The sequence below is a fragment of the Erythrolamprus reginae genome, chromosome 1 (assembly GCF_031021105.1).
Source record: "Erythrolamprus reginae isolate rEryReg1 chromosome 1, rEryReg1.hap1, whole genome shotgun sequence".
Classification (NCBI taxonomy): Eukaryota; Metazoa; Chordata; class Lepidosauria; order Squamata; family Dipsadidae; genus Erythrolamprus; species Erythrolamprus reginae.
Genome location: NC_091950.1, coordinates 134,561,760 through 134,586,708, shown reverse-complemented (window position 1 = coordinate 134,586,708; position 24,949 = coordinate 134,561,760). Strand labels below are relative to the sequence as shown.

Sequence of the window (24,949 nt, the reverse complement as noted above, 5' to 3'; positions counted from 1 at the left end):
ACACATAACTGACAGCATGGGTTAGATTTATACAAGATAACTTAAAAAGTGACGTGTCGGGGTGACAGGTGGACAAATGCATTGTATTTTTTTAAAAAAATCATCAGATGTGTTCCTATCAAACTCAGGATAAATGGAAAAAACTGGAATACAAAGCATATTTTTTTCTAATTCATAGTTATATAGTGATGGAAAATAGCCAAAATACACATGTACACAATCTCATAATCAGGTTTCTTTGCAATTAAAAGCAGTTGTGCTTTAGTTCCTTACTCATTCTGCAGACCCAGTTTAAAAGCTCTTGTTAGCTTTTGATTTCTTCTGGCAATAATCCTAATAGATTATGACACCCCACCCCACCCCAATTGAATGATATCTGGCTGAATATGTTTTCCTGAAGGTATCTTCCAGCAATGTTACTTTCAAGGGATGAACATAATTGCACAATCAGTTTTAATAGAAAAATATCACTGCTGTATGACATAGATGAGCTTAAAGTTTACTATAATACTCTGATAAAACCTTAAATGTGTGGCCTGGTGCAAACTTTGATTGGGATGGTATAAGTCTCCTGTTTTGATCATGGGTTGAAGTAGAAGATCCCTTTCCATCCCTATGATTCTGTGAACTGAGAAATCATACACAATCGTCTTGCTGAATCTCAACTATATAGTCTAACAGTATGTTTGAATTTTTTTTACTGCATTTTAGAACAAAGGTCTCCAACCTTGGCAGTTTTGAGGCTTGTGGACTTCAGCACCCAGAGTTGAAGTCCACAAGTCTTAAAGTTGCCAAGATTGAAGACCACTGTTTTGGAATATTTTTCCAAAAATTATACTGTCTTTTCAGTACTGCTCATACTTGATCATTATAAAAAACAAATAAAGAAGCAATTAAAGTTGTTGAATGACATATGCAACTTTTGCAATTAAGATTTTATTTCAATTAATAAAATATATCCTGAAAGATAATATATGCATTGGATAGTTCCCATATAGCAAGGATGTTTATTCTAATTAAGTGCCAAAACCCTATTGCATTTGCATCCTGTGCAGTTTCCAGAAAAACTGGCTCAACTAACAAATGAAATATGCAGAATATCGAACCATTGGAAATATCATTAAGAAGCTACTACACTTTGCTCTTTTCAGATTACATCAGCTAGAGAAATTCTAGCTATAGCCAATTGAAGAATTACCTTGCCTTCGTACTATCCTTTTATTTCCTAAATCATATTATGCTCTTCCCTCGAGGAGTTAAGTGCTGCTTTTTGTATCTCTTGTCTAGTATTTTCTCCAGCTAATGGTCAGGTCCAAACTTGTTTGGTAATATGCCTCAGAGAAGTTATTTTCTGACTGACTGATGGACTTATTTTAGGATTGTTTCTAGGGGAAAAACGAGTTCCTCTCTTTGTGTCATGCCCAAGAACACTGTGTCTTTTACTTCAATAGAAGTTCCCTCCAATGTTATCTATGCTGGAGATCAGTAGGTCAAGCTTCCATTCTTTGCTGCCTTTAATCTTTATGGCCTCCCAGATATGTTATGGCATGCTCTGTGAAGGGCTAATGGATAAAATTGTTTATTGCCTGGTCTTACAGATGTATAATTCTGCATGGGACAACGTTTGACAGGATTAGGCATTGTAGTTTGTAGTTATGGTGGAAGGTCTTAAGCATAAAACGTATCAGGAAAGACTTAATGAACTCAATCTGTATAGTCTGGAGGACAGAAGGAAAAGAGGGGACATGATTGAAACATTTAAATATGTTAAAGGGTTAAATAATGTCCAGGAGGGAAGTGTTTTTAATAGGAAAGTGAACACAAGAACAAGGGGACACGATCTGAAGTTAGTTGGGGGAAAGATCAAAAGCAACGTGAGAAAATATTATTTTACTGAAAGAGTAGTAGATCCTTGGAACAAACTTCCAGCAGACGTGGTTGGTAAATCCACAGTAACTGAATTTAAACATGCCTGGGATAAACATATATCCATCCTAAGATAAAATACAGAAAATAGTATAAGGGCAGACTAGATGGACCATGAGGTCTTTTTCTGCTGTCAGTCTTCTATGTTTCTATGTTAGTAATACCATTCAGTTCCTTGTGATAAAGTTGGCATATAGAAACTAACAGCAACACTTGTGTGTAGGATCAGCTCCACAATTGCATACCACCCAGATGGTAAATCTGCCTGTAACATTAAAGGGCAGCATATATTACATTTATTTATTATTGGGTTTACGTTATCACATAAATACATTTGGAACTACAATCTCAGATATCGCTATGTTTTAAATCAAACACTTAGCTCTGCCCTCAACCACCGGTGCTGGCTTTTGCAATGCGAACGATAATGGAGTCTTCTCAACATGCAGTCTTTGTGATCTGAAGGCTCCTTCTTATACAGGTTTTCTGAAAAATGGAGAGATAAAGAGTTTTCTGGCAGGGGGCCTTCTTATCTACCATAGTGCTCATGTCTTGGAAATATTTCAGTCCTTTGCTCTAATGGGATAATCTAATATTTTCCTGTTCGTTTTGCCCTTCTAGTGGCTCTGCCTTTATATCATCTGTAAAATTTGGATTCTGGAGTACCTGAAAATTAGGGCCAATTGAGAAGCTTTTGATTCGGTGCCCAGCTTCTTAAAGCTTCTAATCTGCAAAGGCTTTAGCAAATGACTGGAGTTTAGAAAACATCAAGCAGACATATTTCATTCCTGGCATGTCTCCAAACAGAGATTGTTTTTTCAAGCCCCCACGTTGATTACCGCTAAGAAAAGTGATAGTTTGATAGTGTGGCCTTATAGTCAGAAAAACACAGGCTTTTAATTATTTTTATGGAGGATGTTTAACTAGTTATCAACAGAAGCCCCTTGTTATATTTTGTTTTAGTTTGTCATCAAAATCAATCTGCGATAGGGATTTCATCTTTAAAAATACAGCGGTTGTGGCTTATAATTAAAGAACCCAATTCTTATAAGACGGTATGATTTAATTATTTTGACATGTTGACATTTCTCATTGAAATTGCTCTTCGAGTCCTATTGCTAAAACAGCTTTGTATATTACTTCCGAGAAAATAAGACGTTGTCATTTAAAGAACAAAAAGTACTGAGTTAATGATTGATTGATGTTTAATAAAATGTTTGTTGTCATGTTCTTTATCTGGATAAAACAGTACATCAAAGTACAGCAATTTGTGAACCAAGTACCTCAAATGGGCTAACTTACAGAACGTATCCAAAATCCAGGATCCATAACTCTTGGTGGAATGGAATTTCAGGAAGTTGTGGTTGCTTCAATGCTAATGGAGCCTGCTGTTCTGTTGGGCTGTTGCTGCAATTACATCTTCTGACCCAAACTGCCTTCATGAGTCCTACTAGACCAGGGGGTAGGCAAAGTTGGATCTTCTATGACTTGTGGATTTCAACTTCCAGAATTCCTGAGCCAATCATGCTAGCTAAGAAATCCTGGGAGTTGAAGTCCAGCGCTTCTCATGTACCCTTGTGGCACCACACACCTTTTTTGACTTCTGCCACTCCCCACATGCTCCACCCAACTCATGCAGCATCTGTCACACACACCCAGGCATCCTTCGCAACCTATGGCCTTGATGGCATACTTGTGTCACGCATGCCACAAGTAGGCATGGGAGTTAGGTCTGGTGCACCTATGCAGCATCGGCCAGCTGATATTTAGGCTTTCTGAGCCCACTGCAAGTTGGGAAGCAGCCTGTTTTCAGCCTCCAGAGTGGGTCAGCAAGACCTGTTTTTTGCTGTCCCCGAGCTCCAGAGCCTTTCTAGGACCCTGGGGAGGGCAAAAACAGCCTTCCCCACTACCCTGGGAGGCCAGAAATGGCCCATTTCCTAACTTGAAATGGGACATTTTTGGCCTCTGGAGGGTCTCTGGGCAGGGTGAGGAGAGGCCGTTTTCGCCCTCCCCAGGTTCCTAGAAAGATTCTGAAATCGGGGGAGAGCAAAAACCAGGTGTGTCATCACGTGCTGGGAGCCAGGGGTTCACACACACATGCACCGCGGGGGAGGGCACATGGAATTATGGGTGTGGGCGCACATGCACAATCCTGCCTTTTGGCACGCAAAAAAGGGTTCACCATCACTGACTTCCTGTGCAACATCTCTGATGCAGACCCATACAACCTTCCCAACCAACACAGCTTCTCTCATACACCCCGATGGACCATTTCTGATCCACACCTCCACAACATCTGCTTGTTGCCTCTTCCAGCCAGCAGCAGCCATTTACCTGCCTGTTGGCCCTAAGCTGGCAACTTCCTGCTGCCTCCCCCACTGACTTTTTCATTGTAAGCTTTCTACAAGCGAAGTAAATGGAGAAGCCTGCAGTAATTTGAAGGAAGAAGGAAAGGAAGAAAGAAGAAAAGAAGGAAGGAAGATGATGAAAAGTAGGGAGGGAGGAGAAGGAGAGCGAAAGTGGCAGGGAAGGAAGGACAAAGAGAAGGAAAGAAGGATGAAAGGAGGGAGGGAGTGGGAGGAAGATAATGAAAGATGGAAAGGGAAGGGAGAGAGGGAAGAGGAAGCAGGAAAGGGAGAAAGGAGAGAGGGAAGGAAGGCTAAAAGGAGAGTGGGGAGAGGAAGAAAGGAAGGTTTCCTTTCTTAAAAAGAAACTCAATGGGGAAGCCAGCAGGAATTCAGAACTTGCTCCTGCTCCCACTGATTTTTGGCCCACCTGTGGTCATTGTGTTCCTCTGATTAATTAACAAAATATCTCTGAAACAGTGACCCAACAGGGAATGGGGTTGTCAGATATGGCCTAAATCTTAATTTACTCTGAAGGTATTTGCTCAGCGTGACAAAATTATAAATTTTAAGTCAGCATTCAGGTGACAGAGCGTAAATTTATAAACTTTCAATTTTTTTCTAGTTTATAATGTAATGCAAGAAATCCATCATCAGCAATCTGCTACTGATTCTTCTGCTTATTTTACATCAAATAAAGGCACCCTATTTGTGTTGGTAAGTACTTTTGAAATTTCAAGAGGCTGTCATTGGCATGCCCTCATAAAATGATTACCTATATTATAAATGGGAGTTGCCTATACACGAAATATAGTCAAAGTTCACAAACATGCATGTTTCAGAAAGGCAGCTGAGGACGCTGCTCCCACCACTCCCTGTAGTATCTCTGATACTGTGTACCTTGATTACTTAACTTTTATCTCACAGCTGGCACATACCCAAACAAAACACCGAATGACTGTTGCCAATCATTTATGCTAAATGATTTCTAAATACGCTCGTAGAGCTTTAAATTATCCTTGTAAAAGCAAATGGAAATTTGTAAGTGCTTATGTTTGCTTTTCTGTATACCAATTTCCTATTTCTTTTATTAATGAAATGTATCTACAAAAGGAAATTAAAGTCAGATGGGGCAATGATCCTGGGAAGTGCTAAAAGAGGAGTCTACAAGAACAGGTGCCCAGAGGCACAATATTAACTCCTGCTCTTCACGGTCATGGTTTTCTGGGAAGGATGGGTAAAACCTATTGAAACCCTAGAGAAGATTTTAATATTTTAAGAAAAAGATTTTACTAAACAAAGATTGGATGCTATTTAATACAAAAAATGATAGCATTTTTATGGTGAAATATTTATGTCTGTCGAGTAATGAAAATCAAAATGAAATAAGTCATTTGCTTGGCTAAGCTCTCATTTCCCCACAATCACTCTTCCCCAAAACATGTATTTGACTTGTATGGGAAAACAAGCATTCAATTAACTTTTTATTTTCCCTGTAATATAAATAACAGATTTGAGGGAGGAATATAGCACTCAATTTGTAAAATTAAAGGGCTAAATAAGTCAGCCGTACTGTGAATGTAATGAAAGGCCATTTTTCCAAACATTAAAATTAACATATTAATGTTTTCATAGTTTGCGTTCTTAGTTCATTGTCTTGTTTTATGATGAATGGCTTTTATTGCTTGTTGTTCTTTTTATATAACATTTTGTATTTCATTAGTAGGAAGAACCACTATTGAAGTAAAATAAGTAGCATAAACAAGAGTAAGAATCTGGGAGGGAGGGTAGCAAGGGAATCCAAATGACAAAACATGTCATGATGCAAACCCTGACTTATGAACTTTGGCTAGCTGTTGGCATGCAAGTAGATAAGACTAGGGTTTCTGCTGTGGCATCACCAGATCCATGTTGTCATTTGTTTTGTTGTTATGACTTGCTATGGACACATATTACAGTTGTAGCTTTAAAGTTTACCCGTCACTGATGCTCTACACCACCATTATCTTATTCTAAAAGTGACAATGATTCCCAAAATAGGCTGTGGCACATATAATATCAGCATAGTAATTGAACATAATGATTTCATTAATTCCACTAATTTATTTTTTCTGTTTTGTTAATGACTTTAAATAAATTATGGATCAATTAATACAATATGACTCAACCAAAAATAAAAAAGTCAGCTGATCATGTGATATAACAGGTTGTTTCCTTGTAGATGTTTGTAGAGTTAAATAACCTTTGCTATCTGTCTGGTCATATCAGCTCTAGTTACAATTCCTTGTGGTTTCCAGCAGGATTCTTTATCTTAGTTATTTGACACTATCATTGATCTATAGCTGCTTTGTTTAATATAAAGTTAAGAAAATGAGTAATTGCCATCTGTTCATGAATGGGGTGCAAATTTCTTACCATATTCTGTTACTTTTTCCAAATAAAATGAAGATAGGTACAACATTTTATTCGACCATTTTTTTTCTGCAAGCAATTGCTAAAGTTCAATTAACGTCGTTTAGGAAAGAAATACTGTAGATGCTGTACCTGTATCCAAAATGCTTCAAAATATTGTCTTATACTTGGTATTTTAAACCTATAAAACTATAATATAGAGTAGATTGTTCATTATTGTGCATCAGTCAGACTCTTTAGCCCTTGTAAACATGAGGAGGGGATTATGGAATTTGAGAAAATTTCTTACCTTCCTTGGGGCAGATTTTGTACCTGGGGGTTCTATAAACACTGAGCAGAAGAGAATTTTGTTTTGCTGAAGCTCAAGAACATATTATGAGAATCCTGACATCCAGGAGGAAATTGCTCATGGCCTTTGCAAAACTATAGGATATGATAATTGTGGCATGGGATTCTGTATTACGTGCAGTTGGTCAAGGACATTGTGACAAATGCCAGCTTAATTGATTGGGTAAACTCATTTGATAAACCACTCAACTCACGGGCATTGATCTTAGTACGAACCCCATGAATTGGAGTTGGGGTTGGTGCATTTCATTTTCAAAACTCTGGCTTATGCGATGGAGAGGCATATTATTTTGGATGGGAAAGATTTCTGAAATCTTTACATTAACAGCCAGGGGAATACAAATACAAATCAAAGGGACTCCGGAGTGGGGTGGCATCTGTTAAGGAAGTGGAAAACAGAAGACTAATTGAACCAACAGAGCTTTTCTAAGGCTGACTCGGGCTCCATCCTTAGCTCTTCCAAAAATTGCCAGTTATGAGTTTGATTGCTGCAGATGAAAATTAATAGGTTCTTTTCTTGTTTTAAGATGATGAGATAACAGGATTGATGCCTTGTTGCTCTTTGGCCAGAGAGATTACTGTCCGTATTTGCCAGTTCCTACCTTGAAAAAAAACCATTCACAAAGATATTTGGAGCACAAATGAACTTAATAATTTCCTTCTGGCCTTGGAAGTTTTGGTTCTCAGATTTAGTTTAGTAGTGAAAGTGGATTTGTGTGTGTGTGTGTGTTTAAATTTTCTGAGTCCTTCACCCAAAACACACAAATGCATCATCTTTGTGCCAAGAACTTCAAAACCTTCTGAAGGCCATATTAGCATGTAGTTGATTAAGCATAGTGAGAATATACTGGAGAGGATTACATTTCAGAGCTGCTGGACTTTTTTTTTCATATTAAGTTGGACAGTGATTTGAAGGAGGCACAAATTTTAGAATCAAAGAAGACGTAAACAGAAGTCAGTGGGACAATTGGGAATTGAGAGTATGTGTGAGAAGAAAGGTCCCATAAAGGGTTGCAAAAATTTAGTTTTGACTGGAAAAGATGAAAATCTTTCTTTCCCGTCTGGTTTATTTTATGGTGCCCAAAATGGCACTTCACAGAAAATCCAATTATCACTAATTTGGGAACTGTTTTTATGGCATACTGAGCCATAACTAGCCATATTTGATCCTAGCACATTATTAATGTAATGGATTAATGTAAAATCCAGCCTGCATAATTAATACTTCTCTGGATCATACAAACTAGGAGATTGAATCAATTAATAAACCATGATTCAGTAACCACAAATAAGCAGTACTGAATGTGAAACAGCTAATCATTTTGTCACTAAGGATCTACCAGCTAAAATTTAGAATCGTGGAAATAATTTTGAAACCTCAGACTTTGGTGGCAAAGCAGAGATGCCGCCAACATTATAGTCTGCATTCTTGCGTGAAATGCCACCCTTAATCTTCCATATGTTATACTTGCCAAGAGCCTCGGTGGTGCAGTGGTTAGAGTACAGTACTGCAAGCTACTTCTAATGATCACCATCTGCCAGCAGTTTGGCAGATCGAATCTCACCTGGTTCAAGGTTGACTCAGCCTTCCAAAGTCGGTAAAATGAGGACACAGATTGTTGGGGACAATACGCTTACCCTCTGTAAACTGCTTAGAGAGAACTGTGAAGCGGTATATAAATCTAAATGCTGTAAATGCTATTGCTAACTCAAGTCCCTACAAGGGGCTTACAGGATTATACAGGCAGTACCTTTCTGTATTGTAAATGCTTGAGTGAAAGGAGAAACAGCAATATTATTGGTTAAATGTCTGGGAGGTTATTCTTGTCTCTTGTTGCTGAATTCTCAAGCAATTTGAAAGGTTGGGATTCAGCCGACTTGTGCCAGGAGTCCTAGCTATCCCCTGTCCTATAGTCTCTCCTATATCTCATATATCTTCTCTTCTATCCCTTCTATCCCTTCTGTCTCTTCTATCTCTTCTATCTCTTCTGCTATTCTCTCTAGTTATATTTACTCCTATATTTTCTTCTTTGTTCTCTCTTTGATACATGCTACTGTATATATCCTCTATAACAGTGATTTTCAACCTTTTTTTGAGCCGTGGCACATTTTTTACGTTTACAAAGTCCTGGGGCACAACACCAACCAAAATGACACCAAATGACACTCTGACACCTATTATACATATAATAATGTAGTTTCTAAATGTATTTATACTCACTTAGTGTGAAACCTGGGCCTTTTTCGATGAACAACAAAAGGGATATCCTGGCAGGAATGGTCGTTTGGGGACGCCTGTTTAATTTCCCCACGGCACACCTGACCATCTCTCATGGCACACTGGTTGAAAAGCACTGCTCTATAACAGGGGTCCCAAACTTGGCAACTTGAAGACTTGTGGACTTTAACTCCTACACTTCTCCAGCCAGTATAGCTGGCTAGAGAATTCTGGGAGTTGAAGTCCACAAGTCTTCAAGTTGCCAGGTTTGAAGACCTCTGCTCTATAACCTTCATTGTGTATTATTGTGTATTGGACAAAATGAACAAACATACATTATTATTATTGTTGTTGTTGTTATTGTTGTTGTTGTTGTTATTATTATTATTATTATTATTACTATTATTATTATTATTATTATTATTATTATTATTATTATTATGTCAGTACAATGCAGCAAGCGAGGTCACTACGCTGAATTTCGTATTTCATCACCAGTCGGGCGCTTCCCAAGCACCTAGGAGTGTGTGATGTAGCGGCGAATTATGTTTGCCGATCCTAGCTCGATTTTTAGATCTTCGTATTTCACTAATTTCTCTAGCTGCTTCTCCTCAATTCTGCTGTCTCCTGGGATTGCGATGCCGATGATCCATACTTTATTTTTCTCCACAATCAGGATTATTATTATTATTATTATTATTATTATTATTATTATTAATTAGATTTGTATGCCGCCCCTCTCCGTAGACTCGGGGCGGCTCACAACAGGGATACATACATACATACATACATACATACATACATACATACATACATACACTTTGTTGTGTATTATACATACATACACATACATACATACATATAATACACTTCGTTGTGTATTATTGTGTATTGGACAAAATAAACAAACATACACACACACACACACACACACACACATGAATTTGTGGAGATGTCCTAATTTGTGTTTTAAATGCTATTAGAACTGTGTTAATTGACCCACGAAAGGAAACAGGTCCTGAAAGCCACGCTGTGCTCGCTTTTAACAACGGTGTAGAAAAGGGGCAGGTAAAAGAGGGGCTTCAACCGAGCGCCTTGAACCAGTTCCAAAAAAGTTCACGCCACCACCCCCCAAACTTCGCCCAGTGTCCTGGCCGGCAGGGCAGTGGAAGCAAACGGTGGTTGGTCCGCCGGGCTGTCCTTCTATCTTCCCCGTTCCATTGTAGCTCTGCCCATACCTGCTGGCGGAGAGCAGCATTGGGGGGCGGGGCTTAATCCGGGACGGAAGGCGGGGCTCAGCGACCAGCCGGAGAAGAGAAGAACTCTTCTTTTACCCGCACCGGTTGTTGGCGAGCCTGCAGGTTGCGGGAGCGCAGGAGGAGGGAAAGCCGAGCCGCTACTCCGCCTTGGAGGAGGTGCGCGACGAACTTGCAACTGGAGGTTGTGTGTGGAGGAGAAGCTGCAGGGAAAGAAACGCGAAGTATCTTCTCTTCGCCTAGTCGAGCGGAGCCTGTGACCTTGCGCAGTGGAGGAAGAGTGGCCGTTCCGAGCGGGCGAGAAAGAGGAGGAGGAGGAGGGAAGAAGCCCCGCGAGGAAGGGGATCTGCTCTGCTAAAGGATTCCTCCAGGTAAGGACCTGACATGCTACGGACAAACAGATTCCGAAGTCTGCATTTTTATTTTATTTTTGTCCTTAACTTTTGCAAGTCTCAAACTCCTGGTTGTAATCCGGAGCACGACGCACCTGTGAGTAAAAAAAAACCCTCGGAAGTCAGCGCGGACTTCCATCTGAGTTAGGCTAGCACGGGACTGCGCTTGGTCTCCTCAAGGTCTTCTCAAGGAATCGGCGGAGTAGAATTTGGACTCGCCTTTTCTTAGCCCGATAACCTTTCTTCCTTCCCACGTCTTTGAATAGAGCAGTATACCTTGGCAACTTGAAGATATCTGGACTTCAACTCCCAGAATTCCCCAGCCAGCATTCGCTGGCTGGGGAATTCTGGGAGTTGAAGTCCAGATACCTTCAAGTTGCCAAGGTTGGGAAACTGGAATAGAGGGTCGAACTCGCTGCTGTTAACTTCCGGGATAGGCTTGACCTTCCCCAAGTTAGGGTTCGGCTAGGTGACAAACGAATGCTTTTTAATTGTTATGGTTATTATTGTTGTTATTATTTTCTCGTCCCTTTCTGAGAGAGGGTGGAGCCGCTTGGCAATCTGCCTCTCTCCTAAATCCCCTATGAGTGGCTTAGCCTGTTCTTCCTGCTTCGTTCTCTTCTCCCCCCCCCCTCCCCTCCACCTTGTCTGAGTTGCAGTTCCTGGTAATTTTAGCGAATATTTTTGGAGGGCAAAGTCACTTTTCTGTCCCTATCGTATGTTAGTGTTTTAGATGATTATAGCAACATATGACATCAGGTTATCCGGAGTTCCTCTTGCATTATTTGGCAATAGGGTGAGGTTTTCTGTCTGAATCAAAATCTTAGGGGGAAAAGGATTAAATGATTGAAAGTAAATTATTGAAATTAAAGGATGAATGTAGCAATGCCTCTAGCGCCCATACGCAACCAACTGAGGTTCAAATTGTGTGTTTGTGTACACACACACACACACATTGTACATATATAATCTTGTTACCCTTGATTTGTAAGCACACACGCACATTGTACATACATAATCTTGTTACCCTTGATTTGTAAGCACGTGGCCTCTTCCTTGAACTCTTTCATTTAGATATTTGGCCCACCCTATCCCTAAGGCTTAAGAGCATGTATCAACAGCTAATGTAACCTAGTATGTAGGAGCATGTGAATTGAAACAAACGTTGTAATAAATGCAAACATGCATAGCACCAGGGTCTAAAATTGTAATCCTGTGTTCTTTTCCTCCAAGTAAAATAGTTTCTGACAGTCTCAAAATGGGTGAACAGTGCAGTCAGGCGGTAGGGAAAGCAAGTAGGATGCTTGGCTGCATAGCTAGAGGTATAACAAGCAGGAAGAGGGAGATTATGATCCCGCTATATAGAGCGCTGGTGAGACCACATTTGGAGTACTGTGTTCAGTTCTGGAGACCTCACCTACAAAAAGATAATGACAAAATTGAACGGGTCCAAAGGGGCTACAAGAATGGTGGAAGGTCTTAAGCATAAAACGTATCAGGAAAGACTTAATGAACTCAATCTGTATAGTCTGGAGGACAGAAGGAAAAGGGGGGACACGATCGAAACATTTAAATATGTCAAAGGGTTAAATAAGGTCCAGGAGGGAAGTGTTTTTAATAGGAAAGTGAACACAAGAAGAAGGGGACACAATCTGAAGTTAGTTGGGGGAAAGATCAAAAGCAACATGAGAAAATATTATTTTACTGAAAGAGTAGTAGATCCTTGGAACAAACTTCCAGCAGATGTGGTTGGTAAATCCACAGTAACTGAATGTAAACATGCCTGGGATAAACATATATCCATCCTAAGATAAAATACAGAAAATAGTATAAGGGCAGACTAGATGGACCATGAGGTCTTTTTCTATGTTTCTATGTTATACTGATAGCAGCATTTTTTTTACCCCTCTGTCTTTGAAGGTGCCAGGTTTTAGACATAGAATTACTTGTTTGTTTCTTCTCACATTTCTCTAAATTAGAAATGTTTTATTGTTATCTTTCAGTACTGGGCAAGTGATTGGTAAATGATGAAATGAGTGGGCCCAGGTGGCACCAGCAGTGCAGCAGACTTAGCATTCATGGTGCTAATATATTTGCTCTCACCCTGGCAACATGATTTCAGTCTCCCCATGGCTCCATCTAAAGTTAAGGAGATGAAGAAAATAAGCTTTTTATTATATAACTTTATACAGTTCTTAGCTTTTAACCGAATCTCTTTGCAGCCAGTGCAGAACTACCAGTTGCTTTCTACTTGCTCTGATTTTGTAGACATGAAAAACTGCCTGTCAATCCAAAGAATGTATCTTTTAGGTCCTGGCAAATTCTGTAGAATCTCTTATTTCAGTTAAGAGTTGAACTTCTTATTTCTGCCTGCATTTTTCCTAATGTAGCACTGAACCCTTGTCATCCTTTTGTAGGATATATATGGCATTTTAGAAGTTACTGTGTGCATCTTATTTTGAGATTTTCCATATCAGAAAACTATCCTAAGCCTAAGTCACTTTGCAGTGTACAGTATTATGCAGATCTGCCTATATTTGCCTGTTTTCTATAGTGATATTCCATATTAGGTAACACTACTGAATCACATGCCTGAGGACTGATATCCTCCAAACTCCTTTCCAAATTCCTCTTACTGACCTTAATTGTAATCTTATTCAAGTTGATCATCCTCTTTTTAAAGAAAAGTTAAACTAATAATGAATGTTATCAGCCTTAGTCAGAATTGCTCAGACTTGCTGGGTTCTAATTATAATCAGCCTGACAGAAGCCACGTTACTGTTGCTAAGGAATATTTTTGGTCAGTGAAAGACTTAGTAGTGCAACATGTAGCAATGTATATTAAATACAAATAAAATTCTGTGATTCATTTTTCGGTATGAAGATAAAGACACTGTAGTGCAAAGGGATGTGACTAAGTTCATATTGTAGGCCATGTTCTGTCTGAATCATACTCTAAGCTGCAGTGGTTTGTTGCTGTAAACCAACTTTCACACTGTATGAACTGTAGTCGATGGATTTGCAGATATGCTAAGCTAAAACTAAACAAACTATTGCTTAACGTCAAGAAATAAACACATTCTTCACATTACTTCCACACTATCACTTTATTGTTATACGCATCCAGATAGTACTGTATTGATATTCAAAGAATCATAGATAAAGACATTACCAGTTGAACTGTCTTTGGGATAGATAGAATCAGGGGAGAAATTCAATTTTTCCCCCTTTAGGTAGGTTCTGTGGCTGTGGCTTGATGGGTGTTGCAGGGGAAGTATACTGCAAAATCCCCATTCTCTCCCCACTCCTGGGGGAAGGATACTGCAAAATCTCCATCCCCCCCACCCACTCTGGGGCCAACCAAAAGTGATGTTTGCTGGGTTTCCAAACTACAGTACTCAAAATTTCCGCTACCAGTTCTTCAGAACCTGCTGAATTGCACCCCTGTATAGAATTAATATAAAACAAAAGTAATTAAAATATATTTTGTAAGTAAAAATAAGATGGAGAAGTTAGGTTTTGTTTTCATCTTTAAATATAACATTTTGTTAAAAGATAGAATTAGTAAAGAAGTTAATTTTACCTAGTAATATCAGACTGCTTTTTGCCTTTACGTCATGATCACTAAGGCCTTACCATTTAAGCAGGAACTAGACAACCTCTGATCCATTGGGTCATTCTTTCAGAGGTATTTACTTACTAGATTCCTCAGTGCCTTCAACAGTGACATAACTTCTAAAGCACTGCCTTCATTGGAAAAGTTGGGATATATTCACAGATGTATCTTCCTTGAATATATCCCATATTGAATGGTGTAGCACAATCAAACAGCACAGGAGATGTTTTATGACACTTTGTATGATGTCAGAAAATGCTTTATGCTAATGTGTGGTGAAGCTGCTGGCCAATTTGATGTAATGGTTAAAGGCTATCTTAGAAACTACTGTAGGAGAATGTGCATCCCAATCCCATTTTAGGCATGAAAAACCATCTGAGTAATTTTGGGTCAGTCTGTCTGAGCCCAATCCGCTTCACAAGATTGTTGTTATTGTGGGGAAAGTAGGAAGAGGAAGGAGTATTTGCCATCGTGAGCTGTACCTGAAAAAAGACATAAAAGGATAAAAATCTTACACATATCATTTACATTTAATTTTTCTGGTTTTAACTATCAGATCCTGTTTAATGGCTAATTATCCATCTTAAAGCAGATAAAGAGACAGCTAATTTTGATGATTAGGAGTATGATTTGGAAAGTTTAGAAAAGCAGATGCCTACTCATTACAAAATAAATGAATATAAATTCATAAGTACTTTAAATTTACTCTGCTGGATTTCTTTTAAACTTGCTCATTGACCAATTTTCTTATCTGACCATGTAGCTGTCTTACACTTTTCAAATTGTTAGTCCAGTATATCAATGGACATATTATATTTTGTAAATGACTGTGTTGCTGCTGATGAATTGAAATTCCATCCAGAAATATTGACTGTCCTCATATATTTTTCCATTTCCTAGTTGCTGTGAGAAAGCCATGTTTTATGCTTGTTATAATCCTGTTTCCTAGGATCCTACTACATGTGGATCACAAGCATAGAATAGGGCTTTCTCACAGCAAGTGAGGGAAAAAGGACAATTTGCATCAGATTTTGAGTTTGGACAGTCATATATTTAGAAAAAAATAAATGGAGCAAAAAAAAATTGTGCAAATTTGCAATTCTTGTTGAAATCTATACAAATGACAACCACAGTAGAGGACAAGTTTGGTCTGACTTGATTTTAATTGAAAAGGACCTGCTTCGTTTACATGTTGTGAGGATTATCCTGAGAGTCGGATTTATAAATCATACTGAAGTTTAGAGTATTTAGCATTGGCTTACGTGCTGTGTGTAGCCAGTTATGATTTATTTAATAAACAAGTAAAACAAGTAGCTTAGTGTAATATGTGACGTCCTCAACCTATATATCATTTTGAACATAAATTAATGTTAAGCTTATCATTAGGCAGTTAGTTCACAAAAGATACAAAGCCAGTATCTAACAAACTGCAATATATCTTAGCTGAATGCATTGATTGTCAATTTCAAATGTAAGCATTTAGAATGCTGCAATTGCAACAAACAAACAAACCCTGTGTTTCTAAAAATTAATTAATTTGCTAATTAATCTTTTCACTTGCTTTAAACAATAATTTTGTAGATAAGGCCATGAAAATGTCTTGCAATCTTCCCCAATCTCTGTGTACATGAGACATGAAAATATTCAGCAATTACCATGCTTGTTACAGAATTTGGGGGTTTAAAATCCACAAGTCTAGAAAACCTCATGTTGGGAAAGTTTATTGCAGCACATTTTATTAAATGTGACTTTTCACTACAATTTAGTCAAAAAACTGTTTAAATGTCAGCTGGCTGTTGATAGACATGTCCAAAAGTTATTTTCAATGTTTTGTTATGAACCTGGTAACTTTGGGTTCCTCCGGAACCACCTGCTACCGCATGAATCCCAGCAGCTGATAAGGTCCCACAGAGTTGGCCTTCTCCGGGTTCCATCGACTAAACAATGTCGTCTGGCGGGCCCCAGGGGAAGAGCCTTCTCTGTGGCGGCCCCGGCCCTCTGGAATCAACTCCCCCCGGAGATTAGAACTGCTCCCACCCTCCTTGTCTTCCGTAAACTACTTAAGACCCACCTATACCGCCAGGCATGGGGGAACTGAAACACCTTTCCCCCAGGCTTATTATAATTTATGTTTGGTATGTATGTACTGTTTGGTTTTTAATTATGATAGGGTTTTTAGGGTTTTTTAATATTAGATTTGTGCCAGTATAATATTGTTTTTATCGTTGTTGTGAGCCGCCCCGAGTCTTCGGAGAGGGGCGGCATACAAATCTAATAAATTATTATTATTAATTATTATTAATTTTAAAAACCGAACACTGCAGAAAATAGAATTTTTCTGCCTCAAACTTACAAATGACACCAAGCTAGAATTGAAAGATAAGATAAAATATTCAGTGCTTTTGAGTGTATGTTTGTGTCATGGAGTGTCAGTAAAGATCTTTTCCCAGAGTGATAGCTTCTCTGTTGTCTTAATAAAGGATGCTTTGGAGGGAGGGAAAGATCAATCTTCAAGATAATTTCTCTCTTCTTCAAAATAATCTTGAAGATTGATCTTTGGGGAATAAACAGATAACTTATTTACCAGAATCTTGCCTCTGGGAATCAGGTGATAGTACTGGGTGCTGCTTATTAAAAGCTGATACACAAGAGCAATCTGATGCCATGATGACTTGGCCCAAAGTTTGCAAATGTTGCCCTTAAAGCAGAAATCTAGCTCCTGGAAACCAAATTCCAGTTGCTAAGTTAAAGATCAAAAGCTAGGATAAATTTCCAGGATAAACTATTGAGGTTACTTTAAATTAAACTCTTTCAAACATAATTCCCTTTAAAATATTTGTTGTTGAAAAGGACAATTTAAAGTTTCCTGTTTCGAGAAAAGTTATATTTACTGATGATTAGAAGCCTAGAAGAAAAAATGAAGTTGTGATATAATGGTTTTGATGATTAGATAAAATAGATTATTCTTAGAACAGGAATATATATAAGGTTAAAATTGGAATCACTGTTGTGAAGAATATCAAAATCCACTTCTTTATATCTTTTTCTATTTTTTTCATGTACTTCCCCCCCCCCTTGATTTTCTGTTTATTTTCTCTACACTATATTACTTTGTATTAGGATTTTTTATTTATAAGTCTCAATAAAAATTATAGAAAGAAATAATAAAATTTACTTGCAGCAAGAAAGTTAAGTGCATTCATAAGATTATGCTATTAATGTGAAAGGCTAATAATAATAATATCCCAGCAATTCTAGGTGATTGTAAGATTTGGGTGCAACCTAGAACAAACTAGGAGTAATAGACTTCAGCTACAATTAATCAATTTTGTCTCACATTTAAAACAGAGAGAGAAACTAACAAGATTCTTAAGAGAATATCAGTAGACAATGGGGAATACCTGGTGCAAAAAGAGCTATCTAAGGATTGAATTAGAAATTATTTTGATTGCCCAGATAGAAAGGATACAGAAAAAAGCCATATGCAGTCTGATTGGCAATGTGGAAAAGTGTATCTGCTAAAGATATTTAGAACAGGACATCGCTTGTAGACATTACATGTGTTCCTTAACCGCTTGCTAAATTTACATTTTAGCTATTGTTTTATTGAGTTTATAAATTAATGTTCATATATAGTGCTAAATAATAAAGCATGATTTTTATAATACAGCATAATTTAGTGCAATATGTGAGCCCAGTTAATGATGGCAAACTGAGACACTCAAGAAAGCAAAATATAGCTCCATATGCTGGGAGCTATAATCACCCTAATTCAGATGCTCAGGGTGATATGGGGATGAAGAATAAAAGAAATAAGACATCCAAAGGAGAAAAAATGAGTTTAATTAGGAAGTAAGACAAATAGGATAAAAATTAACCCAGTGATTATGGAGATTAGCTTCCTACATTTTCTAAATGATGGTGTTAGTGGTTGTAAGATGCTTGTACTGATTCAGCGTTACTGCTGTTATTGAAAATATTACCATAAAGATAAAGTTTCCTTCCTGTCAAGCTCAATTTGTTTTGACTATGTGGCATACACTCACATTATTTACTTGGCAATAATATGGACAAGGTTTTTTGGTTACCTTCTTCTGAGATGCTTCAACTTCTCAATCTGTTTTACAGCCATTGGACCTCCTAACAATCAGCTAGGATTTTGTAGGTTTTATAAAAATACATTACAAATAAAACTACTGTAATATTATTTCATTTAGTTCATACTGAAGAGGAAAATTGTCCAGAATTCCAGCCTTAGTCAAAATTGTGAAGCCTGGTTAAAAAGTAAGGGATGTTAGATATCATTCAATATCACAGCAATATGGTTCTATAAAATGTAACCCTTTAACTCTGAAAACCATCAAAAAACTTGTGCTAGTGTTATATGAATATTATATTTATCCCAGTGTAACAGACACTCTGTAGAATCATAATACTCCAAGATCATGCACACCAATGGGTGGCAGTAGAAAACATACCTAGTACAAACATACAGAAAACTATCCCAGAAATTTTGTACAGTTCTCCCAAAGGATTTCAGTTTTAGTTATATTGTTCAATAATGGAAGTTTAGCTAGGACACCTACTGCAAGTCAGTTACATTGCCATTAAAGTTAACAAATTTATGTCAAGGAAGATATTGAACCAAAGTCTTCCTTCAAAAACATACGTGTGGGCCAAATGAAAAAAAAGGAATTAAAAATGTGCACATAACAATACAAATGTGCAATAGAGAATACAGAAAGGGACTTTGAGAGATACATCATTAATATACCTTTACTTAATACAGTATATCAAATATATGAGTACTGTATATTATATAGTAAATTTACTGATATCTAATGGCACACAATGGTATCTTACTGGTAAAAGTATTTTTCTTTGGTTAATGGCACACAAACCCGTTGCCCAATCATAACAGGGGCATTGAAATAAAAACTCTTTGATAAGTGGTAAAAAGGACTTTTTGATAAGCAGTACTGAATAACGAAGTGAGGCCTTAGTTTGGATGATATTAATCACTGCTCGAATAATTTGACAGTCTTGGTTTTTTTATTTTCTAATGCAGTTATCCTGCTTTTCTTTATTTAAACAAAATAATTTTTAAATTTTTTTCTCAATGCTATTTAATTGATGTGATTTTTCCAGACCAAACACATTTAAATAGATGAAATGGGTAACCATAAAGTTAACTGTTGAAAGTTACCCTGTTCATAAAATGAAATGATATTAAAGGGGTATAAAGCCTTTATTGATAGTACATTATATACATGGCATTGGACCAGAGTACCTCCAGAACCGCCTGCTACCGCACAAATCCCAGCGGCCAATAAGGTCCCACAGAGTTGGCCTTCTCCGGGTCCCGTTGACTAAACAATGTCGTCTGGCAGGCCCCAGGGGAAGAGCCTTCTCTGTGGTGGCCCGGCCCTCTGGAATCAACTCCCCCCGGAGACTAGAACTTCCCCCACCCTCCTTGCCTTTCGTAAACTACTTAAGACCCACCTATACCGCCAGGCATGGGAGATTTGAGACATCTTCCCCCAGGCTCATTACTATTTATGTTTGGTATGTATGTCATGTTTGGTTTTTAATTATAATAGGGTTTTTAGTTATTTTTAATATTAGATTTGTGCCATTGTAATATTGTTTTTATCGTTGTTGTGAGCCGCCCCGAGTCTTCGGAGAGGGGCAGCATACAAATCTAATAAATTGAATTGAATTGAATTGAATTATACAGTTCCTTTCTTGCTACCCTGTCAGTTTTTCTCCCAAGCTGAATGAAAAATGTGTGGCTGTCCCATGAGATATTTAACTTTGCATTTCATGTACCGTTTTACTTGATGGAATTAGGCTCTGTTGTGCAGGTTTGCCATCACCTGTAGCAACTATTTGTTTGTAGGGCAGAGGTTCCCAACTCCCCTGTCCATGAACCAGCACCAATCCATGGCATGCCAGAAAATGGGCCACACAAACAAGTGAAGCCCTATCCATGGGATGCAGGCAGCATATAAAACCTTGCAGAAAAACCTCTCTCCACAGTCCCTGATGTCCAAAAGGTTGAAGACTGCTCATGTAGGTTGATGGCTAGCATTTTTTTTAAAGTCACTGTAGATTTTATGTTTTCACCCATCCATTTGCACTTTACACACACTTATTTATCCACAGCAACTAATTACAGTTTTAGAATTGAGTATGATATAAATGCACACATTTTCCTATGCTTTGCATTTGCCAGAAAGTATTTTGCATTTTCAGAGTCACATGCTTACAGCTTACCAAGTATTAGTTTACTAATCTGTATCTTACACAGTTGTCTTGACTTGCCGTTGCTGAGATTGCTGCACTGAAAAACATCTGTGACATGTGGAGGTGTGAGAAAAAAATGGGATTGTCCTCCTTTGCCTTTCTGTTTATGTGCTGTGTAGAGACTCGCAGAAGCTCAGGTGTAAAACGTTTAAGGACAATATAATGTTCTTTAATTAATAGGAAGCCTAGGTAGAACCCTGGTTGGGAAATAAAACTAACAGTGGCTTACTTGATAATGGTCTGCTTCTCCAAAACGTCAATGCTGCTAATGTCAAATCATCTCAGTTTCATTCTGAATCATAAATACAGCATAGAAAAAAAAGCTAAATCATTTCAATAAGTGTTACTAGCAGGATACCGAATGCACAATGGGAAAGCCTTCAACATTTTTCAGTGGACCGATTATAATTTGCCACTAGGCCAATAAAACGTGGCTCTGTCATCAATATTTTTGTCAAGAAGTAACTGATATAAAGGAATGTTGCTTTTATACACAGCTAGAAAATGCTGTGGCATTTAAATTTGTTTTATTATTAACTATTATGAGTGGGATGGGAATTTATTGCAACACATGACTTTCAATATAAAGATAAAGACTTCTTCGAGTTAAACTAGATTGTTGTCCACTGTATGACACACATTTTCTCAGTAACCAAACAGAAATGTTTTTTCTTTGCCACTTTCTGGCATCTTTTTGATGTTTCTAACTACAGGTAGTACTTAACTTACAATCATTTGGTTTTGATCATTTGAAGTTAGAATGGTAATGAAAAAAGTGACTTATGGCTGGTTTTTCACGTGTGCACAACCATTAAAACATCCCCATGGTTACATGGTCAAACTTTGTGTGCTTGGCAGTTGGTATTTATGACAGTTGCACTGTTCCTCAGTCATGTGATCACCATTTGGCTTTGTAAAGTCAATGGGGGAAAGCAAATTCGCTTAATGACCGCATGAGTCACTTAGCAACTGCAGTGATTTACTTAACAATAAAAAAGGTCCTAAAAGGAGGCACAATTTATTTAACAACTACCTTGCTTAGCAGTAGAAATATTGAGCTCAATTGTCATACATTGATGACTACCAACACCTTTCATTGCTCAGAATCCTGGTGCCACTTGCTTAATAAATAATTTTTTAAAAAATATTTATTTTTTGTTTTATGTTTTTCCTATCTTGATTATTTTTATAAATAACTCAAAATCGCAAACATACCTAACACTCTTTTTTCCTCCTGTTTTCCCACCAAGAAGCTGTGTGAGTGAATAGGGCCTAGGAGAGAGAGATTGGCCCAAAGTTGCCCAGCTGGCTTCCATGTTTAAAGTGGGACTAGAGTTCATAATTTCCCGCTTTCTAGTTGGGTGCCTTAACTACTAGACTACAGTGACTGTTCCATTAATATTTTCAATGTCTACATTTGAAAAAGAAATTTTTGCATCATTCAGCAGTATTATATATATAGCATTTGGTGAAAATACACAGTTCCTCTTTTATTATTTATATTTATCTCCAATAGAATAGAATAGAATAGAATAGAATAGAATAGAATTCTTTATTGGCCAAGTATGATTGGACACATATCTTTAGCATATCTGTGTGAATAATTTGTTAAATATTTTCTTATTTCAGTGGGTTTCTGAGAAGTTGGGTTTTTCTTCCCACACCCTTTAAAGTAAATAGGCATTTTTGTCCTCTGCAGAAAATAAATTCACCCCCATGATATGCTGCTAATTCTTTTCAAAGCTTAGTAGGTAAAGCTTAAGAATTGATCCTGTTCTCATTTTGCTAATTTCAGATAGTAGGAAAGCAGGTGTTTCCATCTAGGTGAGGTAAGGATGAGGATGTGTTCTTGAAACTCATCATTCAAAATTCTACACAAGGAGATTTCTGTTTTTTCCCCTTTCAATATCATACACACAAGTAAATCTAGTATGGATGAACTCTTAAGGTTATTTCAGTATATAGGTTTTATTAATATGCGCCATCAAGTTCTGGTTACCAGGATACAAAAAAGAATTACTGAGACCCTAGAAAGAGTACAGAGAAGAGCAACAAACTTGATAAAGAGATTTAGAGGCTAAACTGTACAATGAATGGATGAAAAACTAGCTATGTTTAATCAAATAAAAAGAAGGACTGGGGTGACATGATAGCCGTGGTCCAAAATTTGAGGGAGAAAGGAATGGTTGGACATACAGTGATACCTCGTCTTACAAACGCCTCGTCATACAAACTTTTCGAGATACAAACCCAGGGTTTAAGATTTTTTTGCCTCTTCTTACAAACTATTTTCACCTTACAAACCCAAGCTGCCGCCACTGGGATACCCCGCCTCCGGACTTCCGTTGCCAGCGAAGCACTTGTTTTTGCGCTGCTGGGATTCCCCTGAGGCTCCCCTCCACGGGGAACACCACCTCTGGACCTCCGTGTTTTTGTGATGCTGCAGGGGGAATCCCAGCAGCGCAAAAACGGGTGCTTTGCTGGCAACAGAAGTCCAGAGGTGGGGTTTCCCAGCGAGGGGAGCCTCAGTGAAATCGCAGCATCGCAAAAACAGAGAGATCCGGAGGTGGGGTTTCGAGGACTTCTGTATTTTTCCGATGCTGTGATTTCACTGATGCTCCCTTCGCTGGGAAAACCCACCTCCGGACTTCTGTTGCCAGCGAAGTGCTCGTTTTTGCCATGCTAGGACTCCCCTGCTGGGATTCTCCTGCAGCATTGCAAAAACACAGAAGTCTAGAGGTGGGGTTTCCCATGGAGGGGAGCCTCAGGGGAATCCCAGCAGCACAAAAACGGGTGCTTCGGCTGGCAAAAGGAGTGAGTTTTGGGCTTGCACGCATTAATTGCTTTTCCATTGATTCCTATGGGAAACATTGTTTCATCTTACAAACTTTTCACCTTAAGAACCTCATCCCGGAACCAATTAAGTTTGTAAGACAAGGTATCACTGTATTCTCCAAAGCATCTGAGGGCAGGACAAGAAGTAATGGTGGAAAACCATTAAAGAGAAATCTTGCCTAGACCTAAGGAGAAATTTCCTGACAAAAAGAGCAATTATTCCGTGGGACCGCTTGCTTCCAGAAATTGTGGGTGCTTCATCACTGAAGATTTACACAAAAAGATTAGACAGCCATTTGTCCGGAGTGGTATAAAGTCTTCTGCTTGGACAGAGGATTGGATTAGAAAACCCCCAAATCCCTTCCAATCTTGTTGTTCTGTGTTCTATGTTCATGACTGTAGATTTACATTTTTCCCAATCCTACAAATTCAGCAGATCTTTATGTGCTAGTGCTGGCTATCATATGCTAAAGAAAACTGGATTGGTTTTTATCACCTAATTGCAGACTGCAGCTGCTAACATTATCACCCCTTTCTTTTGTTGGGACTGAATGTTGTGACTGAATGACCATGGCAAGCAGCTTGTGACAGTAAATATACATACAGCGTATTACTAGGTAGTGGCAATAGTTGGACGTTATTGGGAACGAATACTGTACACATATTACTGGCTCTGAAGGTGATATGGATGGTATATATTTCTTCTCATTTTAGAAGCTAAAGTAACATTTGATCTCTACATCAGTCTTCTCACCATGATAGTTTATATTTAAGTCACTGATGATGATCTTGCTATTTTCCAGAGGATGAGTTGTTAAATACTCATTTGCAAATGCTTGAATTTGGAGATACGGTAGAAGAGATGCACAGCATGTTCAATATGTTCCCACTGTTAAACTGAATAGGAGGGAGGAAGACATTTGTTCATGTCAATGTTTACTTAACAGCCTCAGAGTCGGATTGAACCAGATCAATTGTTGGCACTGGTCCCTGGGGAGAAAGCCAACAGGTACTTGGGCAGTAACAGGTTCAAAAGGCTGTAGATGTTTCAGAAAATATCAAAGCAAAGCCAATGTTAGAAGTGGATTATTGGGAGACAAAAAGGATATGGAAAGGGCTCATTTCAGCAATATTTTGAAAAAGGATGTGGTATTTGAGTATTGCCCACAAGATCATATGCTGCAATGTCCTACCGTCAATGACTACTTCAGCTTCAACCGCAACAACACAAGAGCACTTGACTGTAAAAAATATGATTTCAACAATCGAGTTATCGAAGCGTGGAACTCATTACC

The 24,949-nt window shown here is 38.2% G+C and overlaps 1 protein-coding gene across 5 annotated transcripts in view; it reads left to right on the top strand.

Annotated features, from left to right (window-relative positions):
- RASSF7 (Ras association domain family member 7) overlaps positions 1 to 24,949 on the top strand; it is a 112,260-nt gene that overhangs the window by 29,785 nt on the left and 57,526 nt on the right. Inside the window, exon 2 of one of the 5 annotated variants that reach the window (XM_070765674.1) lies at positions 4,897 to 4,988. The exons of 2 other annotated variants lie outside the window; for them this stretch is intronic. The gene's annotated coding sequence lies outside the window, so the exon portion shown is untranslated. Of the gene's footprint in view, positions 1 to 4,896; positions 4,989 to 10,519; positions 10,877 to 24,949 lie in introns of those variants that run through there. 2 more of the 5 variants (XM_070765676.1, XM_070765661.1) reach the window with 2 other exon arrangements.